The sequence below is a fragment of the Diuraphis noxia genome, unplaced genomic scaffold, assembly GCF_037042655.1.
Source record: "Diuraphis noxia isolate RWA-SAM2 unplaced genomic scaffold, SU_Dnox_SAM2 contig0004, whole genome shotgun sequence".
NCBI lineage: Eukaryota > Metazoa > Arthropoda > Insecta > Hemiptera > Aphididae > Diuraphis > Diuraphis noxia.
In genome coordinates this window covers 59,979,700-60,003,476 of record NW_028301714.1, presented here as the reverse complement: position 1 = coordinate 60,003,476, position 23,777 = coordinate 59,979,700, and positions in this window count along the sequence as shown.

Sequence of the window (23,777 nt, the reverse complement as noted above, 5' to 3'; positions counted from 1 at the left end):
ATTATTCGAGAATTTTCTTTAAAAATGTCAATAATTAATGTGATGGTCGGTAGGGAAAGATATAGGTATTCTAAATAAATGAGCTAAACTCGACACCCACGCCACGTTGTTAGTTGTAACTATACCTATGTTATATTATTATAATACCACGGTACATTGATAATATTATGATATTGTAATATTAAAATATCGGGTTCGGACATTTCGGCGTAGGTCCATTTCGGCATAGTAGTTTTAGATTTTTCCTGGAATCGCCCTTAGATAATATTATAATGTTGGAATTAATTATGTCTAACCTATATCATTATTTATCAGTTTTTATATCATTATTGTCGGTTACATGCAGGCAACCGTATTAACTGAATATAAACTTATAAAAGTTGAAATGTGATTAGTAGTATCATAGAATATATTACATTACATATTGTGTACATATTATAACATATTAATAATAAGTATAGTTTGCTAATTATTATACAATTACACAATTATGACAAACAGTTTTTTATACAAAAATAAACTTTCTTGAAATATAAGTGAATGATAAGTTAGCTAATTATTACATTATTATATTTTTACCTATTTCTTTGTAATATTATGAGCAAAATGACCATATGCCTAAACTAAACGGTCCTACGCCGAGATGGTCACGCCGAAATGTCCTAAACCGTTAAAATATATATCATAAATTATAATTAACTTAGTGGTCGACTAAATAATATGGTTAGTGGTGATTATATTAGTATAAGGTGGTGAGTAGTATTTCTATATAGTAGGTATACTTGCTATAATAAAAGTATTGTTTTTTTTTTTTGCAATTAAATTTGCAATATTTTATATAATGTATACCTATTGTATATATTATATAATATAAATGTATCTCGATAAATCCATTAAAAACGAATTATTGTAAATTATAATACTATTCATTATTATTTTTTTAATTTATGCATTTTACCCTAATGGATTTCACAAATAATTATATTTCACGGAAATATTTTTTGTTGTCTTGAAATCTCGAATAAAATGATTGTCATATTATTTATAATCGAAAATAATAATTTTGAAACAGTAAATACAAAATACTAAATCGTAACATTTTAATAATTATAATCTGTTTTATTATTCGTATATGCAATCCTCAGACAAATTTTAGTGTTAACTAGATACTCTGAGAATTCTTTTTTTTCTGCTGTACACGATTACAAGGGAAAATGAAAATGGAATATTACGGTACTAAAACGTAAAGTAAATTTTTTATAGAAGTTCGTGTTTTACTGTTATAATATACGCAGTGTATCATGTAAATTCAACGTTTTATTAGGCACCTATATGTCGTTATACGTTTGGTTTCGAAAAAAAAAATATACTTTTAATAAATTACAATTTATGTTTTATACATAATATTATCTTTATCGTTGGTTTGCGGGAGAGTGGCAAAAATATCCACTGATAGGTAGTTAGTGTTAGTATTCCATTACAATATTCACAGTCGTAGGTTATAAAATAATTATGATATTGTATAACGATGATATTTTGCAACGATAATATTTTATGATAATCCATATCATGTGGTGTAGGTGTTGTGCGTTTAACATTAATATTAGGAGTTGTTGAAAACAAAATGATATCCCCTAGGTCCGTCCTGAATAGCTCTATAATGATAAGCTTAAGCGTGATTACTTGGGTTATCTACGACTACGCACTATGTACCTACATATATATGTCCGCACACGCTCGTGACAACAATCGAGTTTCATGAGAATAGCAGAATTCTATACTTCAGGTGAGTGTGCAGCTGACTTGAAGTTTAAAGACTACTTTATCAAAACGTGTATTTTAATCGTATCTCAATCCGTAAAATGTATATAATATAGTTTAATTCGATGTCGAATCGAAATACGTAATATATTACCCGTAAACACGTGAGTATTGTAAACAAAACAAACACACAATAAACTGTTAATTGTGTACATGTATTCTGTATGTATATTATAATATGTGTGCCAAAATATATTTGTACCACTATGTGTAACTACGCATGAAGGTATACATACATAATATTGTTATTATTATTGTTACAGTATAAATTATTAGGTACCTATTATATTAAGTGTTATTGTTCGTTTAGTAACTTTATTACCTATATATATAAGACGTGTGCATTAGTTTCGAGTAGTTTCTTCGGACAACACGATGCGTCTACAAATATTACAATATAATATAAGCAAATGCAGATGTTTAGTACACATCGTAATAATATTATAGGCGTATACGTTATATACCACGTGCAGTATAATATTATTTTATTAAATATGCACAAGTCGCGGACCGTTGTCGCGTACTTACGGTTTTTTTTTTCCTTTTCGAATTTCAAACGGCGGTTACAAGAACACCGATTTAGCCACATGTCCTTTGGGCTCCTGTGCAGTATAATATATGGTGCATTATGTTTTTTTTCCCCGGAACTCGCCCTTGGGAAAAAAAACGGAAAGGGCGCCCCCTTTCATGTGCCTATATTATAGGTATACGTTGCGCATGCATATACGAGCAACGAGCTTCTCACGATATTTCACCGGGGGGAAATGCCGACACGTCGCCGGGACGGATTTGTAGACACGCGGAGGGTTGAACTCACACACACACGAGTCCCCAGTGCACGCGGGGAACACAAAAGACGAAAAAACCGTTAAGACCAGTTCTTCCTGCGTCTTCGGAAGGAAGGAAGAGGAGAAACGGACACGTCAAAGACCCCCGCCGGAACGCGCCCCGGATTCGTGTTGTTGCCCCCCCTCCGGCTGCCTCTGGACCGGATCCATTGTGCGCGATATATACCACCTCAGACACCATTGTGTGTTTCTATTATTATTATTATTATTATTTAATCGTAATAATGGCCCAGACTTGTGTGGGGGTAGGGGGGGGACGGAAAGAAAAAAAAAATAAATGTAAATCGGCGTTTCATAATAATGCGTACGATATAATAATGATCGTTCGTGGCTCGGCGTACGGTGTGACTATACAACCACTGGTGCTGTTGCAGTGAGACGACGAGGCCTAGACGAAATTTGGCAATGACTTGTGTAACGGTGCCGAGACTGCAGCACACACCCCGCGAGTGCCAACACGCTTGATGGTATACAATACCTATATATACGTGTGTGCAAGTGGTTTCTGAGAACAGAGAGTTTAAAGGCAGATTGGTCTGCGCAATGCGACCTATTATTGCAGTGTTATTATATATATACGTGCAGCATTCAATTGTATTTGTAGTGAGACGTATACCTCCATAATAATAATAATATGATGTACGTCATTTCGCGCTAATCCCGAGTTGCCATCATAGGTGCACGTGGTTTCCTTCATTATGTTCTCAAATTTTCGCGCAACACGATATAAGTCTAACCCTTTATTTCGACCGAAAATTGCAAAATACCAGTATTAATAAAAAACTGGCTTTCAAAAAATAAATTACAAACATAACACATATACATATATAATATACACCAGACGTGATACACCGCTTTACTCTATAATATTATTATAATGAGGAATAAATGCGGTTATATACTGTTTAGATGATGAAATATTTTTATTAAATTAAACAACTGCTAATTTACGTTTTACTAATTTACTAATGAACGTTTTAGAAATATACGAATATTTAAATTTAAAAACAGCTTAAAATTATTTAATGTTATGCCACTTTATTTTGATTCTATAATTTAATGTTATTATATATAGCAATGTAGTGATTAATTATTAGTTAATTAATTACTAATTAATTAGTAGTTTGCTAATGACACTGACTAACCTAACCCATAGTTATTCAGTTGTGTACCAAACATTTTATAGATAATACATTACTACCACAAAATATTAGAATTGTAAAACATTATGTAAGTTAGAAAAGCCAACGAAATTAAGTATGGAATTAGTTGTTAGATATTTTCGCAGTAATATATTGAAATTTAGTCGAAGGTTTGGGTGTATGAAATGTATATTAAACAATACTATTGCAGAGTGAATGTGTTGAAATTCAATTTTATGTTAGATAATATCTTATAGCAATAATTAATATATCCTTATTATGACATTTTATTTATTTGATTATCTAAAGCAAACTCAACTTCAAACCATAAAATGTTGTGTAAATATGATACACGCGATTTCGAGTTTAATGTCAAAAATTAATCATCATAAAAAACTATCATATATACCTCATAATATATACTCATACGACTGAAAACGAAATTATTCAAAATATATATATCTGCAGTTCTTAATTGATCTTATACCTATATTCTTATTGAAATCAAAGACGTTAAATGTTAATCAAATTTTTTTTTTCGAATCATCATATTTTATACACCTATGCGTATAACATATACTGTCAGTTATCTAAAAATCATAATAATTATTGTTCCAAAATAAAGACAAAAGTAGTGCATTTTATATTCCATTTAATATTGTATTAGATAATTAAATTATTTATAAAAGTAATAGAGTGTATGATATAAACATAAGTAGCACTACCAGAAATTGTAAAAGCGAGGAGGCGGTGCTGTGAAAGAAGTTAATTACAAAGATTTGCGTGAACTTAAAGTCTTAACAAGTATTATTATTAGTATAATTATCATTTTTTTTTCTTTCAAACCAATAAAAGCTTATGGCTTTTGGGAGTGTCGCATGTCCTCCACACCCTGTTTGGTCTCCACCACTATTGTAATTATATAATATGCCACATTAATACATAATAATATAGGTAAAAAGATTTTTATATAAAAAATAACAATAAAATACTTTATATTATATAGGCTTTTAATTTGTGCAAAGATTGATTTGGGTGAATACGATTAATATAATATATTTTAATATTATACCATCGTCGGATTCAATGAGTTATAAATCAATTAATTATTAATAAATGGTTTTGCTAAGGCCACTAAGGGATTGATAAAAAATCGAATTCCAAGCTAACAAGACCAAAAATAATTGTATCATGAGAAGGTACTAACTTACTTACATTTATTGAAAAAAAAAAAAATGTAGATTTTAATATTATTAACTGAGTAGACCGACTTAAACGGAGGAATTTTAAATTATAATCAATTATACTCTAGAGTAGCTGTAGTATAATATTCTAAATATCAGAGGTGATTATTTTAAATTTATAATGAAATTAAATGTATTAAATAACGATAATGACAACAATAAAATATAATTATTATAGGTATACACGCATGAAACGCAGTATTTTCTTGAAATTCTATATGTGTATTACTATTTATTGATTATTTTATACGCGAAAATAAAATTGAATATTTCATATAAACTTAAATTTAAACTACTTATTATTTTTTAGTATTTAAAAAATAATACTGTTTGAAAAACTGCTTATCAAATTAAAAGCATGATAATAAAACAATTATAAGCAAAATAGAATACTGTTTTTTTAATACTTTTATTTTTATAGATATATTTAAGGACTTAGGGGCGGTGACAACGATAAAAGATATAAAAGAGATTGTACTTATTTGTCGGATCGTTTAGTTTTATTTTCATTTAATCGTTTTTATCTACAACAAAACATAGCAGAATTAACAATGGCAAACGACACATCTGAAAGATCGCAATTTGTTAAACATTTCCCGGGGGGGGGGGGGGGGGGGCGTAAACCTTTTCGGAAATGTTTCGATTTTTGAAATTATCAATTACGCGACGTAGTACCTATTTAGCATAAAGATTACAGATATTATATTATAGATGATGGTGAGTACTGGAGGTGTTCCCGCGGTGAGAACTTATTTTATACCGGTAACCAGGTTACCTCCTGCAGATACCTATTAAAGACGGATCGTATATTATAATTTATAAAATAATTTTGTTATTAACTGGTGCGTAGTTATTCCCATCATGACAATGATATATTGAGACGGAAAATTTTTAAGTAAAATGCTGTATTTAAAAATTTATGGCTATAGCCATCAACTATATAAACACAATTTGACGGATATCTATAAATACATAAAAAGAACTTGTCCTGACTGACTGGCTGACTCGTCATCGCCTAGCCGAAACCACTAACCTATAATAATATGGAATTTTGCCTACAGAGAAAATATTTTCCGAAGTTCGCATTTTAAACACCACGAGATCCTCGAACTAGGATTTTGAGATTCACGGTGGTTAATATAATTATATTATCTCCACGAACACACTCGTGGATACTGGATAGTAATATTATATGTTATAATAACATGTATTTTGACGATAGAGGTAAGAGGTAATGACGAGGAGAATATGCTCGTTGAAACCGTTAAATATGAAAGCTTACGAGATATTTCGTAAAGTTCGTGTACTTTACAGATTATAACGATTCGTCAGTATTTATATTTTGTTCGTATTTAAATAAATTTCAATACATATTATAATATTATTCTATACTGTAGAGCTGGATTGCGTGAACAGTTGCTAAACATTTAAGTTTAACGAATCAAAAGTGAGCTACAGTCGCTATACAGATACTAATTAAACATAATTTAGTGGCCGTCAATGATTAGACCATTCAGAGGCGCAACCAAGGGGGGAGGGGGGTTATGACCATCCATCTTGAAATGTCTATAAAAGTCAAATTTTAAAGTGAAGACCTTTTTGTGTTAATTTATTTTTTTACATACGTAGAAGCCCTCCAGAAAATAGATCCAAGTGGCGCCACTGGGTCCATTAGATTTTTTGAACCATTAAATAATAATTATTAATACATTGTTCATGATGAACCCTGTCGTAGATGTTTATGAGACTATATAGTCATTTTAGGTGCTATGTAGCAGGGAAAGTATAGCGAGAAGGCGTTTCTTATGCGGACTACTATATACGTCATACGTTATTGTGGTAGCGGTAACGCGGTAATGCGGTATAGATGATGAACCACATAAATGACACAAGAGTATCGGCATAAGGGCCAGTTGTACCGTTTACGGTTAAACTTCGATTACGCTTAATCAGCTTATAACAGATATTTAACCGTGCAAATTCGGCCGATTAAACTCCGGTTAACTTTAATCAGAGACGGATACAACTGGCCCTAAGTCGGTTAATTATTATATTGATGTCTGATGTATACACCAGAATATATATAACGTTGATCGGATTGTCAATGAAACATATTATAGCTATAGGCTCGGAAGTCGTAATACAGCTAGGGTGCATGTACCTCGAGGGGTATATTATGTTTACATCGCGGCCATCGTCTGCGCAGAACGAACAGACTCGCGCAGACTTCGCCTGCAGGCGGCAGACCGTCTTCGGAGTGTACATAATATATATAATATATATTATTAAACTGTGCTTATGGCGATTGCGTTAAGGCTATAGAAATGTTTCAAGTATACACCAACAGAATATTGTAATAATTGTTGTGATATTATTTTCTTGCACGACGGACGGCAGTAACTCATACTATACCGCCCAGCTCAAAACGTCACGCGGTGTTTGGCCACGAGTATTATACGGCGCTTTAACGGCGTGCTGCAGGTGAGGCGGCCCACAAATACCTGCAGGCGTACCTATATACCCTCGGCGTGCCACGTGTTCATCGGTACTTAAACAACAACGGCGCCGAAGTTGACGCGTACCTACCTGTATAACGTGCGATATCGGCATCACCCGGAAGGAGCGCACTATAGTAATAACAATAATAATAATAATAATAACAACAATAATACACAGCCATACAGCAGGAACAGACGGTTTTCCGTGGTAGGCGCACAGACAACCGGATGAAGGCTGTAGAGGTGGCAAAGGGCGGTTGCGGGTGTATGGCGGGTGAGGGATGGGTGGCGGCACGGCGGTTGCTAGGCAATCACCGTCGAGCCGGTCAAAGCTAATTGAAAAGTCGTCGTGCAGACTGCAACGCGCGGGAACGCGAACACGCGGAGTTTTGCGCAAGTTTGGCGCGCGCGCTCGCGCCCGTGTGCGTTCAGCAGCCGCGCGCGACCCGGCGCGCGTGTTCGTTCGGCCCGGCAGCCGCGGCGACAAGAGGGCGAAGCAGATCGATGGTGCAGCCACACGCGCGCGCGCGCGCGGCGAAAAAGCCCCGACACCGACGGTCTGGGTCGTACGGGTACAACGACCTCTTTCGCCACATTATACACGGGCACCCGCGCGCCGCGAAATAATATGTGCAGAGTGGCGCGGGCGCGCGCGCGTATAACCGTCGCGACGTTCTCTCGGGGTGCGAGACCGGATCGCCGCGGCGGCGAGGATCCCGGGAACCCGAGAGCGCGGCCCGGCTAAAGTTGTTAAACGATATTCCCGGATTCGGCGGCGCGCGTGTCTCGGCGAGTATTCGCGAAATTGTCGTACACTTATAGACGCGCCAAAGTACCTACGCGGGCGGGCCAACGTTTTCGTTTTTATATACTTTTCCACGTCATCTCGCCAATAATAATAACAATGGCATCGCAATGATCACGCTGTATATAGGTGCATAGAGTACTTGTTTACTTTTTGTTTACCCTATGAAACATACGAAATAATAAAAAATTATGAAAAACAATAAAAAGATTTTTTTTTTAAATCGTTTACCCCGTCAATAACTGCTGCAGCACGCTGTACTGTATATAATTATTAAGGTTTGGGAGTCGTAGGAATTGCATATTGTTCTCTGTATTACACCAAAAGCTAAATTTCCGAACTATACTATATGGCGAGTTAAAAAATTGATAGTTAAAAATTCATATTTTACATATTTTGTTAATTTTAGTTTAAAAAAAAATACATATTTCATCGATTTTATATAAGCGTATTATGCATATATTTCATATTTTTCTAAAAATAATAATTATTAATTATATTCGTAACTGCAGCAGACTATTCAACCTGAACGGTTCGCTTTCAGTCGAAAATCGGTAAAAATTTGAATTTACCGCCGTCGTGGTGTATTCAATCTTAGATTCGAAAAAATAAAGACTTTAAAAACCTGTGTACCTAAGTATAATGATAAATTGTTGAAATGTTGAATGAGCAGTCGGGTAAAACCTCCAACGGAGCCACGGAGGTTAAAATCGTTTATAGTTACGATCGAAGGGCGTGTGTACAGTTATCTTTATTGTGAACCCCTCCCAGCTCCCATTCTTCCTTTTTTTTTACTATATACATTAAATACATTATTGGTTTCATATTTGTTACCGATAATAAGATGAGGAAGTTTGAAATCCGCGAAAAGCCAATAACGTATTTTATGACTTGTGTCCGTCGTACAAGTGCGTAGCATAGCAAATTTTATGCTCAGCAGATCACGTTTATCTCCGTTAGTTAAAAATTTAGAGTGAATTGACCTATTATAAAAATTAAAGGCAAGATTATTATCTCGGGCATCTCGTGGGCTTTTTATTATATTTTAATTTTAAAGTGAGTTATGAGTATTTTTAGGTGTACTTACAAACAATTTACAATTTTTAAATATTTATAACTCGCATTAAAATTAAAATGTAATAAAAATCCTATGAGATGTCCTGAATAATTATCTTGCCTTTTATTTTTATGATATATACTCTAAATTTTAAACTAGCGGTGATAAAGTGATATGCTGAGTGTAAAATTTGCTATTTGTACGACGGAGACAACATGTGCGAGTGTGTCGTCCTCTTAATCATGTATACTGCAATAGTAGTAGCTAGTGTAGTATGCTACACTATCAGTGGTGTATTTGCCTTAGTTGTATGGGGGGGGGGGAATAATTATACACAAGCTTAAATTTTAGACTATTTATTTTATCATAAACTATTTTTATTTTTACTTTTATGCCTGATGACACTTTTCTAGTATAAATAGGTCATGATAAATATTGAATTTCAAAGAGATTTCTGGTAGCATATTCAATCTTGCTTGTACTTTTCAAAATAATCAGAAAATATTATTATATTATTATATTTAGATAAATATAGTAAAAATGATTTTATTTTATTATTAAAACACCCATCAGCTACATGAAAATATAAAAATAATTCGTTTTTCTATAGGTAATATTATATTATGGTACTCAGTACTACTTATATTAGTATACCTATATAAAAACCAAGTTTACAAGTTTAAAGTTCAAGTCATGGGGGGGGGGGGGGGGGGCGATCGCCTCGCCCCTAAAATACGCATACTATAGACATAGAGTATAGATTGTATAAGGTACACAATACAGATAGATGCATAGTTTATTCTAGCCACTAGAAATATGCATAGTAACAATACAAATAAATACGAAATATTACTAGAAATATTGCTTTACACTGAGATTCATAGAACAAGAGTTCTCATCTTTAAAAACAAATGAGGTGAGATAACAACAACAATATTAATAATAATAACGATAGCAATATTAACCGAAAACAGATCTTACATTAAGATTATAATATCATATTATATAAACCTTATTTGTTTGAAATATTCTAAAAAATATCAAATTATATGAAAATCATAGCGAAATATCTCATTTGTTTTCCAAGCAGAAATCATCCCTTACAATGACGCACGTATCATATTATATTGATGGGTAATTCAACACCCATTTTCAATTTAGAATAAATATTATATAGTTTTTCCAATTTCCCCGGTATCTGAATTTTTTGTTTTTGATATTCGAAAATCGATAATTTATAACATAACACTTCTAGTTTCGATTAAAACATTTTTTTTTTTTAAATATTATTTTAACTACTTCTTCGTAATTCAATAACAGTGGAAAACCGAAGAGAGCACTAATCAGCTGTGTGTTATTAGGGATCGAGTGTAGGCACTTTTCGTCATTAAGTAAGTCACTGGATGCATTAAATTATTCGGAATTGTATATATGATGAAAAACGATTTTGAATGGAGGAGATGGTCTATCGGCTTATATATATATAAGTATAAGTATTATTATCTCTAAGGATACTTTATCGTATATTTATGTTATTGCCGTAAGTAATTTATTAGTATGTTAGTAATATGAGGCGATGGAAAAAGTTGTTGCTAAAAACAAACCGCAAATATCACTATATTATGATGTATACCTAGTAATTTATTAAAATATCATTCAATTTAATATTATTCAATAGCTATTATTAACTTATAAGTCAATACCGAGGTACTGTATATTATATAGGGTGTGACGTGTGAATCAGTTCATAGTATAATGTATAAATGGCTTTTTATTTTTTATATTTCATTGTGTATGGTAAATAATAGAAGCATTTTTACTGATCCAAAACCAAAAGGTGTCCACGGGGCACAAAAAAAAAACACCCCATTGTGAAACCTATATACATTCATCGCTCCGATCAAAATCTAAAATAGCCGCGTTATCGAAACAGGTTTTAATTCAAACGTTATCTTGGCCAAACAAGAACATTCGAAACGTTTTGATATATTACAGTGGTTGACGACCGTGGTTTTAGGGCAAATATTATCCAAAAATATATTTATTTAATTATAAATAATTTTACATATTAAGATACCTATAACTACAAACTACCACCGCGACGTATACAAGAAAACTGAACTATTTTGAAAAAAAAATAAAACCATTTCCTACAAAATCATGTGTATGATTTTATAAGTATATTCCCGTTGTATAATTAATTTATCATCCAGTTTACGGTTGTAATTACTCATTAGTTACATCCAATTGTACATGGTAAATCAACCATATACATACATTTCCGCACCACCGTGATGTAACATTTTCAAAGATTACAATATAATAATATTATAGCGAATGAATCAGTGGTATGCGTCAAGTTAAGGTCCAAATGATGTCTAGAAAACAATAGTTTGAAAGTGAAAATGGCTTATCTGGTTATGATTTAATGCCAACTGATTTTAAATGTAAAACCTTGCTGTGGGCACGGAACATGAACTGCATTTCTAACTCGTGATAATAGTTAAACTTAAACTCAATATCCAAAAGTTTTGTTGGATTATAATATTATTATGTGAAATAGCAGTACATTCAGAAATTTTCAGGCCATTCTGCACAATCGTCGTTAGTATTCACAATTAAATATTTATATTTATTTATGTAAACATTTTTCGTTGACTGTGCCTACTTCGTACCACAACTTTGACAGCAAATGACGACGATTTCTTTCATCCCAATAGTAAGCATAATATAGAGCAGTTAGCAATATCTACAGTTGATTATCTGTAGGTATTTACTTCTGCTGCAGTGTGTTGTGTCGGTAGTGGGTGGATAGGTTATGGTGGGTGGGCGGTGGGTACCTATACTGAATTGAACTTGGCATCAAAAACATTTTAACCTCGGCATGTCACGACTGTAATTCGAATCACTGTAATTACTAATTATTAGTGTTGTAGTCAAATTTGCTTTGAACACAACATGACACACTAATCAACATAACACAGAAATTGTTCGTGGCAAGGATGAATGAATAAATACAATTTGTTTGTATATTTTTTTATTATTAATGACATTTTTTGCTGTGTATTATAATACGTTACATATTATAACAATTTTCGGAAATTAAACTGTGGGTAAAATGTGTAAGTATATAAAAACAAAATACGAAATCTTTGCAATATATTACACGAGATTATGAGAACAAGTTTAAGTGACTTTTTAGTAACTTTTCAAAGTAGAACTATATCAGCTCAATACATTAAACAAATAATTCTGAAAAAGGAACATTGTTTTATAAGGTTTAATTAATACGCGTTTTAATATGGCGAGTTCAATATCGTATCTAAACAATAACAGTGGTGCAATTTCAATGAAAAATCTTAGTGTGCCAAATCCTTTTGTTTTTTTAATTATTCCACAAATGGCTTAAATTATGAGGGTGCTAACCACCCCTAAGCTCCTCCCCAAATTGTGCCTATTTAAATTTGGTTTATTAACTTTTCTTCAAAAAAAAATTAACTTACATTTTGAAGTGTTATAGTTGTTTTGTTTCTCACGTTGGTATATTATGCTATTGTTCTTTATTTATATATATTTTTTTTTCTATACAGAATTTACAATAGTTAATTTTGAATTCTTAGTTTTTATAAACATTAGTAAATATACCTACATAATATTTTACAAACATAAAAATCAGTTAACGCGTTTAATATAAAAGGTAGTAAATTAGCGATTTTGACAATTTTATCAAAACTAAAAATCTTTAAACTTGTCTCAAATAGCTATCGACCAATTTATTTTTATGTGTAGGTCAATAATATTCTATACGTACCTACGCTAATAGCGAATGGCCCACCTAAGTAAATTGTTCATTTAAGAAAAAAAAGCATTGCATTTTTCAGTGTACAAATATAATAATATCATGTTATCGATCTTCTTACCAGACTTCTATTGAATTGGTCTTTTCATTATGAATTCCATAAAAAAAATTCAGATGAACAACTTCAGTGATTTTTAGTACCTACCAACCTACTTGTTATTGCGCCTTTCGTAAGTTATTATCAAATATGTACCTATATATATAAACTTAACTTATATCTATTATTTTAATTATTGTGCATTCTAAACTTTTAGAGTTAACTTGTGAATCAAATAGACCTAAATGGACCTATAAAGCTATAAAACAGTTTTACAATATTATTGGCAGTATTGTACCTAAAATGATTGTCATCACTATAAAATCAGTAATATAAATTATAAGGAAAAAGTGTATATTGCGGTAAATGGTTCAAAGGCATATTTGAGAGGAGGAGGGGCTTAACATGGCTCCACATCTTAGAAATATATTCGTTTTAATTTATTTGTAAAAAAAAAAAATGTTCTTAATACCTTAATAGAGTACCTACTATATAAGTAGAAGAAGGAAAGATTGCCCGAGTTTGCTACGGGTCCTAAAATACCCTCCAGTTTAAAACTTTGAAATTTAATTATAATATTAATATATTTCATATCATAACAACATTCTCATTTCAAACTTTTTGAAAATATAATAATGTAAACTATTCTTTTAAAAACAATCTGAGTGATTTATATAAAATTGCATTTGAGTTATTTAAAAAACCGATAGTCAATGCCGATTTAGATTAAAGATTAAAGTATATAATTAAATAGATTTGGTTCTATTATGAGTCACGAGTAACAAATCAAGAACAAGTTAGTCATTTATACCCCGTGCCTATTATATGAAATTAATCACCAAGGTAACTTTTTTAATTAAATCGAAACTATTGGTAACTATTTTTTATGAAATTGAAACTTAAAGCCGTTAATTATGAAAATGTATTTTGTTTATTTTAATCGATGTACATGGTGTATACGATTACCACTCGTAATAAATGGTGCGATCTCCAAGCATTCGGCACAAATGTGGTGATTTTGAACGAATATACGTATACCTACTCGGCTACTCCACATGAAACCGTCGACAGTTAAATATGTACTTATCTTCGTGTATCACACATTTACTAGCCATGTGAAGTTCAACGGACTCAATTCATACACCTAAAAGTATAAGGCCGGATTGGTTTTAGTGCTTTATCAGCGCACTTTCAAACTTAATATCAAGGTTAGGTTAACCTAACCTAACCTAACCTACACTATTCACCATATAGGTATACAATGGTCTGTCAAGTCCAACATTTAGACTCCATTTTTTCAACTTTAAGCTCTTAACTGCACATTTTCAGTCAGCAGCCTCATAACTTAAACGGTCCAAACTTGTGGTGGCCCACCGAGTTTTACTCGGTAACTCGCCGGGCCAATTCGGCCTAGTAAAAGTAACTCAATTCAATGTTATCCAACAATATATGCTGCATTATTTGTTTAATTAATAAATCTCGCTATAAAAACATAAAGCTATATAATGATCACAACACGTAATATCAGTCATAAATGATTTAAAAGTAAAAAGACAAACACTCGTAACATGAATATTTTTTGTTGTTGATCATATTGTTTTTTCTTACATCAAACGGTGTATGGACACAATTTTTATGGATTATTTCTGCACGTCATGTAAAACAAGAAAAAATTCAGCTGTCTATTATAATTATTTGGCTAAAGACCGGTTTACTACTATATTATTATAATTATCATTAGTGTACTATTATTGCTGTACATCACTACTGCAACTATACTATATACATCCACATATTATTACACTATACAACTTGTCTTAACCACCGCCACCCCTCCGCCACTACTTGCACTATTCATCGCCAGCACCGCCACCGTCGTCGCCAATATATGTAACCATATAATATGCATCGGTCATCAGACACTTTCAAATCCACACAGACTTATAAGGACACCGCGCATCGGTGTAATATAGTCCGAGTACAATATATATTATGTATGCACGTGCGTAAAAAAGTGGCGTCCGATAGCCCTGAGGATAGACTTCCGGTGTTCATTCAGAAGACATAACATTATAACGACATCGCCGCCTCGCCGTTCAAGGCACAGTATAAATTATGCTATACACCGGTCCAACTGGATAATTGGACTATATTCATTAAGGGGCGTACTCCTGGCGCTATAGCCATCACGTATACACCGCACACCTTGCCGTATGCAGTATAATAATAATAATAATAATAATGATAATAATGATATACGTAGTTATGATTTTAACGTAGGCGGCATAATAATAATATTTGTCCGTGTACTTTATTATAATACATCGCGAGTCGTAGCCGTGCGTATACGCGGTATACAATAATAGTAGGTAGGTACCTATATACCATTAAATGTACCTATACCGTATTTCGGCGACGCCGTAATCGATATAACACATTTTGGACGCGAAAGGTGTCCGTTCTCCTCCATATAATCAGTACCTAGTAGAAGTTTTAATAGTAATAGTATAACAGGTGGACGTGTCACGGCGGTGGGGGGAGGGGGCTGCACACGAATATATTACAATAATATTGCATACACATATAGGTAGGTACTAGATACACCGCATAATACATTTTATAATAATAATTATATTATTATTATTATTATTACCTATAATCATAGTGATTACTGATTAGTGATATCAACCGGTGTGATTATTTTAATATTATCGTCACGTTTGTAGTGTTTGTACAGTCGAACCGGACCGATGAGTATAATATGATATAGTACATTCAGTGGCGTATTTGACTCAACTGTTTGAGGAGGGGAGACTAAAATCATTATACACAAGCTTAAATTTTATCTTATTAATTTTATTTTGATCTGTTTTTATTTTTATTTTTGTGTCTAATATGACACTTTTTTAGCAGCGTAATGATAAATATCCCATTTCAAAAAGATTTCTGGTATATAGCATATTATTTAATCATGCTTGTACTTTAAAAATAATCAGGAAATATAAAAAAAAAATCGTTTTCCATAACATCATATTATGGTATCTAGTATACATATATAAAAACCATTAATTATTCAAGTCTAGGGTGGGGGCGATTACCCCCATCGCCTCCCCCCTCTAATACGTCACTTGGTACATTTATACAAATTGTATATTTAAATCTGATTATTCGATCCGTGCAGATCTGTTATTCCACGACCGTCAAATTTGGAGTCACGGAGGTGTGCCACACACACACACACACACACACGTGACATCTTTTTAAAATTGTGTTGGGGAAACAAAATACTTGCAACACATCGATTCCCTGACTGCGCGCGACAACGGAAACCACGTGTAGCTTTACGGCGCAGTAATTGTTAAATATTATTATCATATAATACCAAAACGCCATGTATATGGACTTATTATTGCACGATGAGATTAACCGTCATATCGGTGGAATCCATCAATATTATAATAATATGGCGGCGATATAAAAAAAAACCCGAGTTTATCATTGTTTTATCGTATTTTTTTCTCCCAACATCCCAGAATTAAGATTACATTATTGTATGAAAATTTTTTGCCAGTATACAAATTATGAAATAGAGGGGAACTTACATCAATGCCGTAGATTGTTTTATTTGATGATTCCGCCGATCATTACGCATTACCAGCGCTATTAGCTAAGAAAAAGCCAAAAGGAGGTCGAGCCAAAATTCAATGCTACATAGGTATAATAGTATAATACTCGTATTTATTGTTCTCGCATATATAATATAATACACATATTATCATTCATGTGACGCCACACAAACTCGTTTCCGCAGATTTATACTACAGTAATAATATAATATAATATGCATTTGAAACTATCTGCCGTAAATCGACAGTAAACCCGTCATTACTAAAACGAAAAAAAAAATAAACAACATAGTTTCTATACAGATGTACTTACAAAAGAAATTCAGGCTTTTGAAAATAAAATCATACGTGTGGGTTTAAATTTTTTTCGTAGGATTTTTTTTACAGGTCTATTTTCCATCGGAATATACTATCCTGATAGTCGTACCAATGCAAGTGATATAATATTATAATATTATATAACGTACGACCCGGACATGTCTGCGAAGATTATGTGCGATAGGTGATTATTAATATAATGTGGTCCTATGGTACCTAAGCCCTAAGCCCCTAACGCATACATTAATTCGGTTTCAGAGGTCCTAATAAATAATAATAAGCTTATATTACTAATAAGTAAATTCTCTAAATACATTTTATATATTTTATAGACACCTCTAGCATAGGTGAATCTACAGAGTGTTCCAATATAGACACGCCCAGCATGACTCGCTGTAGAGCCCATATTAGGTTTAAATTTCTTAATGTTAACATCATTTTTGGATACAATCACACGAAAATTGAATAAAGTGCACATGTGTTATTTAAATTCAAAGGCGTAGTTAAAATGCAAGGTGGAGCCATTGCTCCACCCTCGCCCATAGCTACGAACAAATATATTGATGTTTAACGAAATTCGGGATAAAAATTCAGTATAACCATACTTGGTTGCCCCCCTCCCTTAATGAAATTTCTAGCTATTAACTTGCATATTACGGTAATGTAATTTTATGTTGTAAATGATTTAATCTTAAATGCGAAGAATGATTCTTCAAGAATCTATAAAACGTATGATGAATCATGGATAAGAGGCTTTTTGGTCTACAGACAGCACGTTTTAGTTTTAATAAGAGCACACTCGGTGATGAATTCATACATTATGACCTCTGCGGGCATTCCTGGGCTATTGTCACTAAATAAAAAAACGTAGATTTTAAGTCTCCATGCAGCAGCTCTACGCCCTATGGCACTATTAAAATATTCTTATCAGAATATTAATTCGTTATACTTAACATTGAATTGATGTTCCACCCGTCACGTTGTAATATAATATAAAACACGCATAGTTATGATGAGTAATCTCACCAGTTAACATAATACTTTGTGTATGATAAAAATGTTATATCTATTATCTACACGCATATTATACATCGTGCATGTTTTTTGGTTTGATAAAATTGAAATACGAAAAAAAATCGAAAATCAACAATAGTCACCGGTCCTGTTATAAATCAAATTAAGCTAGGTATATCGAAATTCAAAATACGCGGATATAATCGTATGACCGCTGTGCTGAAGTCCAACGAAACGATACGAATACTAATTAGTAATTACTCGGTGCTACATTATAATGATTTATAATCTTAGGGCTGACGGGGATTAAAATGTATACGACAACGTTTTGGTCTGGCATTAAACTTAAAAAAAAAAAAACCAACTAAAGTTGTATGGACAAATTCAGCGGGATTATAATATTATAGATATTATTTAGGACGTCAATTGTTCGAATACGATTTTTAAACGAAATTCTTTGCGATTGGTATGTTGTTAATAAAAAATCGGCCAAAATATTATACGATTATAAATTATAATCAACAACGACGATGGCCATCGATTTAATAACATTAGATATACGATTTGGATATTATCGGGTTTTTAAACAGTCAAACTTCATCAACTAGAACCTTATTAATTCAAATTTGTCGATACCTCTACTCTCTAGAATTTTAATATTGTAAAAAATAACATTAAGTTTCAATATTATTGAGATTGATGTGTTAACGAGTTTTTTCTGCACTTGATAGAATCGAGCGATTCAACACAGACCGTGATTAAGAGGAAGTGATACCCGCATTTGTTTTCTTCTTTATCTTACATGTGCGTAACATAACAAATTTTATGCTCAGCAGATCACGTTTAACTCTGTTAGTTCAATAATTAGAGTGAATTAACCTCTTTTAAAATTTAAAGGTAAGAATATTATTTAGACGAACTCATGGGATTTTTTACTGTATTTTAATTTTGAAGCGAGTTATAAAATATATAAAATTATAAATATTTTGTACACCTTAAAATACTTATAACTCGCTTCAAAATTAAAATATAGGGAAAAGCCCACGAGGTCGTTTAGACAATATTCTTGCCTTAAAATATTATAAGAGGTAAATTCACTCTGATTTTTGAACTAACGGAGTTAAATTTGATCTGTTGAGCGTAAAATTTGCTGTTACGCACTTGTAAGACGGAGACAACACGCATGCCAAATGCGGGTATCACGTCCTCTTAACAACAAAAATAACTTTTTTTTTAAATATCTATGTAAGTTCTTAACACCCATACTACGTAAAGACTAATGTCATAATTACTATAATGTAACTCAATTAATAGTTCAAAAAGTTGTATGTAATTTATAATAGAATAGTATTATTAACGAAGTTTGTATTTTTATGTTTACTTTTCTTGGATAACTCGAATTTCTCATCAGATCTCTTCAACTTCGAGTTTAGCAAGTTCGAAGGCATTACTCGGCAGTCGACACTCACATGATACTGGGTCACCATAAAAAACAAAATTAATTACCATTTTTATGAATTTAATACACTAAAAATGAGGAAATATGAACTTAGTATTATGCATTGAAAAATAAATTTTTGAAAATAAACTTTTTATTTCGGTTTTTTACAAGCTATATATATTTTAAATCCTTTAAATATGAAAAAATCAAAAACTAAGGATTTTGGAGAATTTTATTTTTTGAGAATTTTAATTCATTTTACACCCTAATTAATAATCTATATTTTGTTAATAATGTTATATAGTTCATACATATACACAAGAAATATTAAAAACACAATAATAACCCCATAACCCGGGCATAACCTTCTACTATATATTACTACATTTTTAATTTTTAAATAATTTAAATAATATATTGAGTACCTATATAATACTATATAATATATAATACCTATATATGTCCTATATATTTACAATTTACCAATTAATTTTTTGAATAGATAAAACCTTTAATTTTTAAATTAAAATTAAATAATTACGAGTATAATTCAAATTTCAAATACCTATATTGAATGTGTTTTTACTCATTTCAATTTATGAAGGATCTTATTGCTGAAAAATATTGGTAGTATTTACTATTTGCAGTTAGCATATTATTGAATAATCAAATATATCATGTAAATATATTTATGCACAAATGCACACTGTAAGACTGATTACTACCACCACAATTTTTAGCCTATATGGTTTATCAGCTTATGACTTTAGTTTTTCATATTTTATAGGAGTAAATGGATATTATTAATATATTATATATAATATTTATTATTTTATTAGTTTACTACCTATTAAGTATTAGTTTAGCTTTCTCTCCTTAATTAATTCTCTCAATATTCCAGTCAATCCTCAATCTATTCTTTCCTGCAATTCTCAGTCTGTTATTTTATCCACACTTAATTTATACAACCAGGCTGGTTTCATAATTTAAATTCAAAACAAAAATAATTCTAATTTAGTAGATATTATATATTCATATGTTTATTGTAATTATCGAAACTAATGGTTCTCACCAAGTTTCTTAAATAATAATAAAAAAAAAGTATTAGTTATTAGTCTTATCACAGATTATATAAAATCTTTTATATAATCTGTGGTCTTATTTTGTTTTACTCGAGGTTTTACTTATATGTCATGTACTCCTGTATACAATATATTCATTTATAACCTTTAAAGAAAAATCAAACTATTCTTACAGTTAATCAATTTAAACTTTGTTAACTGGAATATTCCGAAATCCCATGCGTATTTAAGAATAATATACTTTTATAATAATTTATTACACATTTATTATAGGAGTATTTAATTTAGATATATTATTATTTCAGATGCCACGCAGGAAGACACAGGTTGTTGAAACTTCAGATATTCCATTGTCGTATGTCGAACGTTAAAAATAAAAAATAAATAATGGTATAAATAAACGTATTATTATTATTATTATTATTGTTAGATAGGTTTATTAATTAATTATTTATAAACGGGAACATAGTTTTGTAATATTGTTATTGGAGAAACATTACCCAATGTGTAATTAAAGCGGAAACATTTTGCATTATTAATAGGTAAACGATAACAATTTTATTATAATAATAATTAATAACATAATAGGTATTGAATCAAATTATCTAATCGGTCTTGAAGCAAGTCCTACAGTTTCGACAACAAACTGTTAATTAATTATTTAAATTATAATCCATATAAAATTATATTATATTGAATCGATATAATATTATAATCAAACATATTATAGCATCTTGTTATATATTCCTAAATTTTTCAATCTATTTTCTTTACGTCGCATTAATAATAATTAATAAATAATTTTGATAGGTATGTTTTGATTTATTATAGCTCGAAAATTGTTGTGAGTTTTTCTTTAAAATCTAGTCGCCTAATACGGTTAGTCAAAACATTGTTGTAGAGAACAATTCACATTCACTTAATACCACGTTGATTTAAAAGTACGGGAAAAGGGTCGTCTGATATTCATGAAGGCGGTAAAATCGTAACAAACAACTCAAAGACGTCACAAACACGTCCGTTGGTTAATAATTTAGGGGCGTTATAGCCTTATAGGTCCTAATGTATGTTGTTCAAAAAGGGCAAGTTTTGTTTTAAACTTCAATTGGCGAATAAAAACACTACTCAAGCAAAAAGAATATACAGGGTGACTCATCGAACGCATGTCTAACATGCATATTTTCCTATAATAATGAATTTATTCAAAATTTTAAGTATACCTTATTATATTTTAAAGCATATTTTAAATTATTTAGATTTGTATATACGTATCATTTAAGTAGCTTCCCGTGGGGACACAAATTTCTTTGTTTTTTCAATTGAAAATTAACCTTGTTGACTGAAAACTGTTATGTAGATGTTTTAAAATATAAAATGTTGACGACATTGTTATAATTGCAATTTATTTGATGAACACATTTAAGGTTAACGATTTACAATATGATTTGTCGACAATTTAAAATTTAACACAATATCTATTACAGCGACCAAGTTAATAACGATATACACTATATACCGAAACCTACTACAGCAAAGCTACTTCCCCGAAATTGTTGTTGTTCTATGATACATAAAATTAGGTATCGCATAAAAGTATAAGATTCGCGTAATTATATAATAGTTCTATTTTAACAATAGTCAAATATGATAAACATAATATCATTATTAATTTATTATATCATAAGGTAGCCTTTATTTTCTCTTTATTCTGATAAAATACTTATTTATAGAACCTTATAAGTGAGTAGATTAGATACCCATATTAAATATTTAGATGTTTTATAGAGGGTGATTATTTTAACAGTAAACATGCATTACTTCGAACAGTACGTAGATACTACCTATTATAACGGTTTTGAAAAAATAATTTTTACATTCAAATATTATGCAAAACGATCTTTTTGTCAAAAAATACCCATGTGATTTTTACTTGCTCAATATTGGTTATCGTTTTTTGTTATAATTGTTTAAGAGGACGCTACACACATAATTTTCTTCGTTTTACAAATGCGCAACATAGGTACCAAATTTACGCTTAACAGCTCACGTTTAACTCGGTTTTAAAGATTAGAGTAAATTAACCTATGAAACATTGAATTATGAAACTTGATGGTAAGAACACTAAGAGCATTATCTGTGTTTGTACGTGGGTTTTTTACAATTACTTGGTTTTTAAGTGAGTTATGAGCATTTTTAATTTACGCTTTTTCATGTAGGTTCACATAACTTGATTCGAAAATTAACTATTGTAAAAATCCACTTGCAAACACAGATAATGTTTTTAAACATAAATTTTCATGATAGGCCGATTTATTTTAATTTTTAAAGAATCTAAACGTGATATGAGCGTAAATTTACCATATTAATATGCATTTGTAAGACAGAGACAACAAATGTGTAGCGTCCTCTTAAGCATGCATGTGACTTTATTCATTATTTAATGAGACAAAACGCATTTTTGACTTCATATCCCTGAGCAGAATATTTTTCTCATACGATCTCGATGTGTAAAAATCCAATTTCGAACGATTACTATATAAGCTAGTTTATAAGTATTTAGAGTCGAGATTATTGTAAACCAACATTCTGCCATTCTGCGTGGTTTGCCTCCGCAGCAGTATTATTATATCTATTCATCTGTAGCAGCGTAGCTGAACCACTCAACTCCGCTCGTCTAAACTTTAAATTCTGTACAAAAAAAGTAAATACTTCGTGGGAAAAACGATTTTTTCTCGTAAGCCCAGTCGCGAAAAAAACTGAATGAAAGCAGAAAGAATAACAACAACACTGTGGTGTCTAGTATATCTGTATACCATATATAGGCTCATATGGTTCCATGTTATAAATGCTCGTGTGAATAAAATGCTATTGCAAAATGTTATATAATATCATATTGTTACGTTTTTGGGCGGTTTCGCCGAAAAAAAATATATCATGCATTATATTATATTATTATGTGCTTTCAATTTTGAAAAGAAGGCGGAT